General features: G+C 36.8%; 1 protein-coding gene and 1 long non-coding RNA gene across 3 annotated transcripts in view; one reads left to right on the top strand and one right to left on the bottom strand.

Moving 5' to 3' along the window:
* Positions 1-12,155, bottom strand: part of LOC132224847 (uncharacterized) — a 111,998-nt gene extending 99,843 nt beyond the window's left edge. For both annotated transcript variants that reach the window (XR_009450742.1, XR_009450743.1), the window contains exon 1: positions 12,069-12,155. This is a non-coding gene — a long non-coding RNA (uncharacterized LOC132224847). The remainder of the gene's footprint in view (positions 1-12,068) is intronic.
* RNF128 (ring finger protein 128) overlaps positions 1-12,253 on the top strand; it is a 148,515-nt gene that overhangs the window by 23,118 nt on the left and 113,144 nt on the right. The window lies entirely within an intron of this gene.

Raw genomic sequence — 12,253 nt, 5'->3', positions numbered from 1 at the left:
TACTCAATGGGCAAAAACTAAAACCATTTCCCTTAAGAACAGGAACAAGACAGGGATGCTCACTCCTGTTCAACATAGTACTGGAAGTGCTAGCCAAAGCGATCATACAAGAAGAAGAAATAAAAGGCATCCAAATTGGAAAAGAAGAAGTAAAACTGTCATTATTCGCAGATGACATGATACTGTATTTAGAACACCCTGAAGACTCCATCAAAAAAAATTATTAAACCACCAAAGCCGGTTTGGCTCAGTGGATGGAGCGTCGGCCTGCAGACTGAGGGGTCCCCGGGTTTGATTCTGGTCAAGGGCATGTACCTGGGTTGCGGGCACATCCCCGGTGGGGGATGTGCAGGAGGCAGTTGATCGATGTTTCTCTCTCATCGATGTTTCTGACTCTCTATCTCTCTCCCTTCCTCTCTGTAAAAAAATCAATAAAAATATATTTTAAAAAATTATTAGACTGAATAAATGAATTTGGCAATGTAGCAGGATACAATGTTAATGCCAAGAAATCTATGGCATTTTTATATGCCAATAGTGAACTTACAGAAAGAGAAATTAAAAAAAAATCCCATTTACCATTGCACCAAAAAGATTAAGATACCCAGGAATAAACTTAACCAAGGAGGTAAAAAACCTCTACCCAGAAAACTACAGGAATTGAAAAAAGAGACAGAGGAAGACATAAACAGATGGAAGAACATACCGTGTTCATGAACTGGTAGAATCAACATCATCAAAATGTCCATACTACCCAAAGCAATCTATAGATTTAATGCACTCCTCACTAAAATATCAACAGCATATTTCACATATCTAGAAAGAACCCTCCAAAAATTCATCTGGAATAAATAAAAAAACCAACAAACAAACAAACGAATAGCTGCTGCGATCCTGAGAAAGAAGAACAAAGTAGGAGGGACCTCAATACCAGATATTAAGCTGTATTACAAAGCCACTGTTCTCAAAACTGCCTGGTGCTGGCACAAGAACAGACATATAGACCAATGGAATAGAATAGAGAACCCAGAAATCGACCCAAACCACTATGCTCAATTAATATTTGACAAAGGAGGCAAGAACAGACAATGGAGTCAAGACAGTTTCTTCAATAAATGGTGCTGGGAAATTTGGTCAGACACATGCAGAAAAATGAAACTAGACCACCAACTTACACCATACACAAAAATAAACTCAAAATGCATAAAGGACTTAAACGTAAGATGGGAAACCATAAGATTATTAGAGGAATCCACAGGTAGCAAAATCGCAGATATATGCCGAAGGAATTTCTTCACAGACACAGCTCCTATGCAATGGAAACTAAAGGGAAAATAAACAAATGCAACTACATCAAAATAAAAAGCTTCTGCACAGCAAAAGAAAACATCAACTAAACAACAAGAAAACCCACTGCATGGGAGAACATATTTGCCAATGATAGCTCCGATAAAGGTTTAATCTCCAACATTTATAGGGAACTCATACAACTTAATAAAAGGAAGATAAACAACCCAATAAAAAAATGGGCAACGGACCTACATAGATACTTTCGAAAGAGGACATACATAAGGCTGAGAGACATGTGAAAACATGCTCAATGTCACTAATTATCCGAGAGATGCAAATCAAAATGACAATGAGGTACCATTTCACACCTGTCAGAATGGCTGTCATCAACAAAACAACAAATGACAAATGCTGGCGAAGATGTGGAGAAAAAGGAACCCTCGTTCACTGCTGGTGGGAATGCAAACTGGTGCAGCCACTGTGGAGAACAGTATGGAGTTTCCTCAAAAAACTAAAAATGGAACTCCCATTTGACCCAGTGATCCCACTTCTAGGAACATATCCCAAGAAACCAGAAACACCAATCAGAAAGGATATATGCACCCCTATGTTCATAGCAGCACAATTTACAATAGCTAAGATTTGGAATCAGCCTAAGTGCCCATCAGGAGATGAATGGATTAAAAACCTTTGGCACATCTACACAATGCAATGCTATGCTGCTCTAAAAAGGAAGGAACTCCTACCATTTGCAACAGCATGGATGGAGCTGGAGAGCATTATGCTAAGTGAAATAAGTCAGTCAGAGAAAGATAAATATCACATGCTCTCACTCATTTGTGGATTATAATGAACAACATAAACCGATGAACAAAAACAGATGTAGAGACAGAGAAGCATCAATCAGATGCTCAAAACTCAGAGGGAAGGCAGGGGAGGGTGGGGGTGAGAGGGAAAGATCAACCAAAGGACTTGTATGCATGCATATAAGCATAAGTGATGGATGTGGACAACGGGGTGTGAGGGTGAAGGCAGGATTGGGGGGATGAGGGGACATTGGGGGGATAAGGACACATTTGTAATATCTTATTCAATAAAGCAGAAAAAATGCTAAGGGCAAAAGACAAAGAGAGAATATTAAAAGCAGCAAGAGAAAAACAGTTATTTACCTACAAGGGCGCACCCATACAACTGTCAGCTGATTTCTCAACAGAAACTTTGCAGGCCAGAAGGGAGTGGCAAGAAATATTCAAAGTGATGAATACCAAGAACCTACAACCAAGATTACTTTATCCAGCAAAGCTATCATTTAGAATTGAAGGTCAGATAAAGAACTTCACAGACAAGAAAGAGCTAAAGGAGTTCATCATAACCAAACCAGTATTCTGTGAAGTGTTGAAGAGTATTCTTTAAGAACAGGGGTCCTCAAACTACAGCCCACGGGCCACATGCAAATACAAATATTGTATTTGTTCCCATTTTGGTTTTTTACTTCAAAATAAGATATGTGCAGTGTGCATAGGAATTTGTTCATAGGTTGTTTTTTTAAACTATAGTCCGACCCTCCAACGGTCTGAGGGATAGTGAACTGGCCCCCTGTTTAAAAAGTTTGAGGACCCCTGTTTAAGAAGAGGAAGAAGAAAAAGGTAAAGATAAAAAATTATGAACAACAAAGTGACAACAAATACATATCTATCAACAAGTGAATCTAAAAATCAAATGAATAAAAAATCTGATGAACAGAATAAACCGGTGAATGTAATAGACTCAGGGGGCATGGAAAGAGAGTGGACTGACAGTTCTCAGGGGAAGGGTGTGGGGGGTGCTGGAAGAGATTGGGCAAAGACCTTACACCTACGGACAAGAACAGTGGAGGGGGGGCAGCGAGGGTCTCGGGTGGGGGGGACTGGGTGTAGGGGAGCTATTGGGGGAAAAAGAGGAACATCTGTAATAATCTGAACAATAAAGGTTTTTTTTTTAAAGAAAAGATTTCTAAATTCTACCAAAGATGTGGAGAAACAGGCTTTCATCTATGACTGATAAAAATGTAATTTGATATATTCCTTAAAAAAATAACCTACCTACTGAAATAAAAATTAAACACATCACTTGATCTAGCAATTTCACTTCTGTAAATCCATTATGGAGAAATAAAAGCATCAGGATTTGGGACTATATAATCTAGGATGTTTACTGCAACATTGCATGTAGTGGCAAAAGCCTGAACACAATCTATATGGTCATCAATAGAGGAATGTCTGAATAAACTATGTTGTGTCTATATTATAGATAAAAAACATGAGGGGGTTATTCACAAAAGAGCAGGTACTTGTTTATATTTTTTCCATCACCATTTATCTCTTCTATGCTCTTTTCCACCTCCATCCACTCCCCTTCCCCCCAGTAATCACCACACTGTTGTTCATGTCTGTGGGTTCTTTTTTTTCTTTTTTGATTAATGCCTCCACCCCCCCCTTCAACATCATCCCCCCCCAAGCTGTGTGCCTAAGAGCAGGCACTCTTAAATGAGCTGAGGAGGGCAGAGCTGAATAGGGTAGAGATGAAAATATGGAAAAATATAGAACAGCGGGGTCTTAGAGCTGTGGTTGTAGATTATAAGGTTGAAGGAGGGGCATGTAATATTTGAACAGGCAGGAGAAGTACACTAGAAGGTAATTGGTACTGAAAAACCTCCTTGAAAAACTAAACCAGCCCTAGGTTCCAAATGGAGCTGCTTTAAGTTATTACATTTGGCGGAAGTTGGGGCTTGTGTTGTGTGCTACCTATGTATCTGGAGTATGTTGCATAAAAATATGAAATTATAAAGAAATCACAAAAATTTTGGGCCATTTTAATTAAGTGTTCTGATAAATGATGTTTGTTATGAGTAATGCTAATCATCTATCTCTGCATTGAGGAGATTCAGATTTTAGTGAAAATTGGTAGAAACTTAGTCAAGGGCTTAGGATGTCAAAATTGCAATCACTAAATGCCTGGAAGCCCTGAATTATGGAATTGAATTAAATCCAATCTCCATTTACTTGTATATATTTTTTGCTTTTAAATGAAAATGCAAATTGGGTTATTTTCCTCAAAGCAGTCATTTCAGCAGAGGAGGAGGTAGAGGAGTGTAGACTCAAGTCAAATGGGATGTTTCACATTATTTTAGCTCTAAAAATGTCTACATGGACCAAATAACCATTTGTCAAAATAATTTTTCCACTGATTATTTGTAGTAGCCTCATATACAATATAACCAGTGTCTTAATGCATAGTAACTTAGGTACAGTAGAATTAGTTGCAGTTGGAGGTCATAGTGGTTAATTCTTAGAAATTTAGTATCATTCCAACAATATAGGCAAATGCTAGAAAATTAGTCTTATCAAAATGTTAGGATATACCAAAATGGCCATATTTGCCAAAGGGCTTTGTAGAGAATTCTTGAAACAGAACTCAGGTGGAGAGAGAGGTAAGTTGGATTTTGGCTAAAGAGAGACAGTAGTTCCTCGGACCATCTCACAAAGAATGCATCCTTTCTCTCCTGAAAACTTTAACCTTTTGGCTCAATAAAGAAAGCTTACACAAGGCTTAAATAGAAATACTAGGACTCTAACGTGTTGCATATTACCACATGATACCTCACTCACCTGGGATACAAGAGGTGAGGTTTAACCCTAGGGCCGTGGTCGGCAAACTGCAGCTCTCGAGCCACATGCGGCTCTTTGGCCCCTTGAGTGTGGCTCTTCCTAAGCCTCAGGAGTACCTTAATTAAGTTAATAATGATGTACCTACCTATATAGTTTAAGTTTAAAAAATTTGGATCTCAAAAGAAATTTCAATCGTTGTACTGTTGATATTTGGCTCTGTTGACTAATGAGTTGTGGACCACTGCCCTAGGGGATAAAGCCCTGGAGTGCTATTCTTCTTGTTTACATATCCATAACCTAGGCCAAGGGAAGTTGTGCAGTCTATGACTAGGAGTTAATTTCTTAGGGAGAGCAAGCTCTAGCTGACAAGTGGGTTTTCTAACATGGAAACAAAATAGGACATAAAAATGTGGGTTTGATTTTTTTTTCATCCAAAAAGCAAGAGTTTACTTATTCATTCAATAAATATTTACTGAGGGCCAATTATTTGTCCTGTCTCCCCAAATTTTACATTTACTAATTCTCTGAGCCTACAAGTATACAATATGGGTTCTATTGGAAGTGGTAGTTTGCAGTAGTGATTTAGGTATGGGTTTTGTAGGGAGACAGACCTAAATTTGAATGCTAGGTCTACTATCTGTTTTCTACCTGTGTGACCTTGGGGAAAAGTTATTTAACTTTTCTGAATTCCAGTCTTTTCATCTCAATTGTCTCTTCTATAGAGTACAAACATCATAGTACATATTGCTTATTCTATAGCACACTAAAAAAAGGGTAATATTAAGAAGATGCTGATGAAGTCATCGCCTGTTTTGGTTTATTTTCCTTTTTCGCCTATCCATGTCTTTTTCTCACTTTAAAATCTTGGGCAAAATTTATTTCCTGTTAGAAACCTTTATTGACTAACAGTTTAACATGCTCTCTCCTTTACTTGGCACCTATTCAACACATAAACATAGTTTAGGTCATGTTAATTTGCTCTTTGCTTATATTTGTGTATTCTTGTGTATACATTTGTGTCTTTCCTGGATTCCTAATTATCACTGACTAATAGATTCATAGACTAAACATTAAAAAAATATAAATCTTCCATGTACTTCAGGAATCTAACTAAAATACTCTCTGGTGGCCATCAATTTACTTCTTGGGTACTTTCAGTGACAGAGAATTCATCACCTCACAAGCCATTCAGTTCATTGCTGGACATCTTGTTTTTAGAAATTATTTTTCAAACTCATTGTTCCTAACTGTGTCCTCTTAAACAATATAGGACATTAGACTATTCACTACATGAAGTTGTCTTCTATCTACTTTATATCATCCATTCAATTCTCAATCAATGTTCTTGACTTTTTTGCTTTTTACTAATGGTAGAGTTTTAATTTCAATGTTTCTTACCACTAAAACATATGATTTTTTTCTGTTAACCAGGAGGGGTCATTTCCTTAGCTTCCTAAGAATGACTTTACTTTTTGTGTCTTGGAGAAGGATTGGGGAGCCAATCACCTGTGTCCCAGGAATTCCCCTGCCCAACAATGTCCTCATGCCTATGATATATTATCTGAAATTTCATCCATCAGTAAAACAACATTTATTTGTATTTTAAAATCTATAGGATCTTTGAGTCCCTTTTTAAAAGACACATGGTCCTGGGAAAGGTAACACCTTAACTTTGACAACTGGTGCCATAACATGAATTAATTTGTTGGCAGTGACTTAAGTACAAACTAGCAGGTAGGATGAGTTGTAACCTGGAAGCAGTATTATACTGCTGGAGATCCAGGCACCTTGTTTCATTCATCTCAGCATACACAGCACTTAGAGTGACTGACTAGCACTAGGCCCTCATTGATGAATAAATTAATGAATGTGCATGAAAGGGGAGAATATTATCTCCCAAACAAATATTACCTACTTCACAATTCTGTCTATAGCCAATGAAGTGTGGTAACATCAGAAATACCAAGATTCCTCAGCTTAATGACAGCCTTGCTGGCTATTAACTGTGTTTTGTTTTGTTTTTAATCTCTATCACCTCTCCCTGAAGCTATTTGGTGTCTTACCTTCAGCTGGCAGTTGGGGACATGACTTCTTTGTTAGGCTGCTTCTATATAAAGCTCTGGCAATAGGAACTGCCTAGATTTCCAGCTGTGATTCACACACCTACACACAGAGTGCTTACTCCCACACAGGGTCAGGGAGTGAAGGAACAAAGTTCTAGTTCATATTTTGTTTCCCTGCACAATATTGTGAAATTAACATTACTCTTTCATTTATTTATATAAGCTATTGTAGATGTAGTAATTTGCATCATACTATGTGAATTTAAGTAAAGTATAATAAAAATCTCTTTAATTCTCACCAGTGTTTAATCTAAGTTAACGATGTGGGGTTGGTACTTAGAGGAGTGGGGAGATGATTAACTGCCTTAAGAGAATAGAAAATCTTTTTAGGCAGTACATAAAAGCAACTATTTTCCTGCACACAATCTTTGCCTATTCATTAAAAGATATCCAGCATAGCTTCTTTTTGGCATGATTTTAGTAGCAATTCATTTGTGTTATTGCATTACTTGAAAATACTAAAGCTGTATTTTGTTAAGACTTTAAGAGGAAAGCCTATCTGGCAGGAAATATCTGAAATATAGAAGGGTATTTTTAAAAGTAATTTTTCAGACATATACAATAATATAACCAAAGTTCACTAAATATAGAAAACTGCTGCAAAGAACAATGTAAATGATTTTAATAGTCCAATTGCTTTTATGTAAATTAATATTTCCTAAGGCACTAGAATTTTTTTTTTTTTCATTTTACAAGGTAACTGATCCCAGTGCAGAACTTGCATACACCATGAATTTCCTTTAATCATAGATTGAGTCCTGGCCTTTCTCTAAAATAATGAAATATTACAACATTCCAGAATCCCAATTATAAAACTGGCCAACTTCAAGCAAGTGGATTTAGTAAAGTTTTACTCTATTTGCAATATAATTTCATAATGAAAGTAGAGTTCTATTTTCTTTATTCTGTATGCTTGGACTGTACTTCTGGCAATGTTAAATCTAGAAGAATATCCACATTGTTCATTTGTGAAAATTGATTAAACTTTTGGGTATCTTATTGATACTTCTCTGAAATAAACATGTGCCAGCCCATTAATCCTTACGCTATGAATACTTAAAATGTTAGTACAGCAGTAAATATTGACTAAATGTCTCCTTCAAGCATTAATACTTTAGAAATCTGATACTTTAGGCTTCCATTTAACTGATCTATGCCCTTAATCTGTAATTACATTTTTAAAACATGAAGTTGTGGTGTTTTGTGGGTTTTATTTGACATTCACCTGAGATATTTTTATACTATAAGTTCTTATGGGAATATTTCCATTTCGTTATGATGAGATCTGGGAGATTTTTTTAATGTCTTTTCAAATCACATACCCTATTTTCACTTTAAAGAAAGAAAATATTACTTAGACTAGAAAGGTAATTCAACTTCTTTGCCTTCAGCCAAACAAAATGGCAAAAACAAACAAAAAAACACTTTCCTAAATTTACTTTCAGATAAATGTAATTACTACATAGATTGCATTCTGATTTCTGAGAAACTAAACAGAAAAGTACCATGTTCTACTGAAATATGAAAAATGTAGATAATCCCAAATCCATTATTAATATGTTTGTTTTCCTGTCCTTGTGTCAGGTTCATCCATGTCTTTGACATACCACTAATGTCCACAACAAAAAGAAAACAGTGAAGATTAATACACACCAAAAGGCAAATTTCTAGTGCCCCAAGCATTGCTTTTGTGCCTGTTACTATTTATTTTATTAATGTTATAAGAAGTTGAGGACAATGTTTGAGAAAACTCAGAGAACAATGATTTAATTGAGGATATGAGTCCAGAAGAATTTTAGTTTAATAAAATGAAAATCTTTTTTTTAATCTGAGGAATATGAAAAACTGATCTTGGTGCCTTAGGGAGAAATTCATATATAAAATAGCAGCTATATTCTGGCAAGTTCTAGTTTTTGAATGCCAGTTGACGCTAGGGAGAATAGAAACAATAGGCTCTATTCTGTTGTTTCATAATTTGCTTCTTCTGAAGTTATAAGCAAGAATACGTGGTCAAATAAAATGTGGCTATGTGTGCAATTTTTATATCTGAACTGTATACAACTCCATTTGAAGGAAGCTGTTGGAAAGATAATTGCTGGATATTTGTAACTTTACCACACAGGATGTTGAAATATATTTTGAGTCAAGGAAAGTATATAAATAATTTTTGCTAAAGAAAAACACAATTAAATTTCTCATTTTTCTCCATAAGCAAAAATTATAGGAATATGTTCTGATTTATAGGATTAGGCCTCAGATAAAACACCTGGGATGGGGGCAGTGGCTGGAAATACAACTTTGCAAACCCTGCAAAAATCTTGAATTAAAATCCATCTCTTCCCACATATCTTGTTGTGGCAGAATTATTTAGTTGGCTTACATAATAACATAATAATGACATAATAATGGCAGAATTATTTAGTTGTTTTACATGTTTATGGAGCGCTTACCCAACAATAGTAAAACAGAATTATTTTATTTCACAAAACATAGGGGAGTTCCTAAGCACATAAAGTTTTAGTTCATTTGGGTCTAGATAGCATTTTAAATCTTCCTTGTAGCTTTGAAACTAGCTAAATGAGCCAAACTTATTCGTGCCAGAAAGACTTGTGAATTTGCATTTAGGATTTATTCAACACATGTGATAGTTACAGTGAAATTCCTTTTCTGAACCCACTGTACAACCAAATGACACAGCATTTTTCTGTTCCAACCTTATAAAATAAAGGTCCAGCAGAGGGCACATTGAGCAATTCCATGCCTAATCCAAACACCTTGGCATTCTCTTTAAACTGTATCATGCTATATTGGCACCTGAAATAAAATTTCCAGTGCCTTCTGACAACATAAGACAACTCTTTCAATTAAGAGAACACCAAGATACTCAGTCAAGGTCAGCCAAACAGATTTGAATAAAATAAAAATCAACTTAACTGATTACTTTAAAACGAAGCACCTTGAAGATGTGAATAAATTCCCAGAATGAATAAGGCCAGTGAGTCCATAGATTATCTTTAGTGGTTACATGCTCATGGGAGTAAGGTGATATACAGAATATAAATATACTAAGGTATGTCATTAATTTAATTATCTGCATGAAGCCAGTTCACTGGCAGTATTTAAATCTCAGGATAACTTTCTTTGATCACTCAAGCTACTTCAGAGTCACAGCTTATAGGTCTGAAGGAAATGCTTATCTATCTATATCTATATCTATATCTATATCTATATCTATATCTATATCTATATCTATATCTATATCTATATCTATCTATATCTATATCTATCTATCTATCTATCTATCTATCTATCTATCTATCTATCATCTATCTAAGCCTAAGCGACTGTCGAATCCAAAACAACTGAATGGATGACTGAACAGGATGCATGGGGTGACCAGGCCGGCAGGGGGGTTAGTGAGGGACAACCAAATGACTGAACAGCAGGCTGTGTGAAGCAACCAGGCTGGTGGGGGGGCCATGAGGGGTGACAAGGCTGACAGGGGGAGCATTGGGGGCAACCTGGCCGGCAGCAGGGGCCAGCTAGGGGTGACCAGGCCAGCAGTGTGGGCAGTTAGGAGCAACCAGGCCGGCAGGCTGGGGCAGTTAGGGGCGACCAGGCAGGCAGGCAGGTGAGCGATTAGGAGCCAGTGGTCCAGGATTGCAAGAGGGATATCCGACTGCCAGCAGTCAAACATCCCCCGAGGCATCCCAGATTGGAATGGGTGAAGGCTTGGCTGAGGAGAAACCGCCCCCCCCCCCATGCATGAATTTCATGCACCAGGCCTCTAGTGTAAAACATAAATGAAAATGAATTTTCAAAACCTCCAAGACAACCCAAGTGTCTTTTCTATTATCTGCATCACTGCTTCCCATCTACTGGTATCTATAATTGAGATCTGACTTAATTCTTTTTTAGGGGACTAATAAACAATGACCCTGAGAAAACTACACCTTCAATATAATAAGGTGTACCTAGTTTTAGATGGAAAATGAAATTCAACTAAAAAAACAAAGTTGATTTCAATATTTGAAGGAGAAAGCCAAGAATGAAAGGATATTGATTACATTTTAAGAAGACAATTCTTCTAATAAGAGAAATGTCATCAGAGCTTTGGTAAATAACTACCACTTTAAACATGAATACTTTCTATTCCTATATAGTTGACAAACTACAAAAAACTAGAAAGCTATTTGTTGTAAGACACAAGCTCCCTTACATTTTCTCCAACTTATTTTCTGCCTACACATCTAATTCAACTCAGCTATTTATTTTCCCTTCACAGCACTTAAAATCTTGCTCTTCCCCCATCTATTTTAATAACACTTTGCCACAGTTAGTATCATATATGTTTACATGACACTAATATTAATAAAAGACACAAGTTGAACAAAGCAACTGAATATTCCAATTTTAACCAGCTGTTTTGGTATTGTGTAGATAAGCCTGACTCTTGACTATTACCTAATACTCTTCATCTATATCTGTTTTTCTCAAAAACATTTAATGCACTTGAAACAACTGCCCTCCCCTGAAGACCTGATCTCACCCCCAACTGCCCTCCCCTGCTGGCCTGATTTCACCTCCAATGGCCCTTCCCTGCCGGCCTGATCTCGCTCCCAACAGCCCTCCCCTGCTTCTGTCTCTGGGCCTCTGGGCCTGATCCGCAGCCCCTTCAGCAGTCAGTGCTGGGTCGCATAATACTCTCCAGGCCCCCCCATGCTGTCTCAAAGCTGCATAGTATTCCATTGTGCAAATATACCACATCTCTTTTATCCACTCATCCCACTTCTAGGAATATATCCTAAGAATCATTGTGGTTTTGAGTGACATTTCCCTGATCATTAGTGATGCTGAGCATCTTTTCACTTCTATTGGCCATCTGTATGTCTTCTTTAAAGAAATGTCTATTTGCATCCTCTACCCATTTGTTAAGCAGAATATTTGGTGGTTTTTTTTATGTTGAATTGTATGAGTTCCCTATATATTTTGGATATTAACTCCTTACCAGATATATCCTTCGCAATTTTCTTCTCCCATTTAGCAGTTTGTCTCTTCATTTTGTTGATCATTTTCTTTGCTATACAGAAGATTTTTAGTTCAGTTATAAAATAAATCACAGGGATGTAATGTACAGCACAGGGAATATAGTTAGTAACAGCTGAATAGCTTTGCATGGTGACAGATGGTTAC

The sequence above is a fragment of the Myotis daubentonii genome, chromosome X (assembly GCF_963259705.1).
Source record: "Myotis daubentonii chromosome X, mMyoDau2.1, whole genome shotgun sequence".
NCBI classification, from domain to species: domain Eukaryota; kingdom Metazoa; phylum Chordata; class Mammalia; order Chiroptera; family Vespertilionidae; genus Myotis; species Myotis daubentonii.
This window is presented reverse-complemented; position numbering and strand designations above follow the sequence as displayed.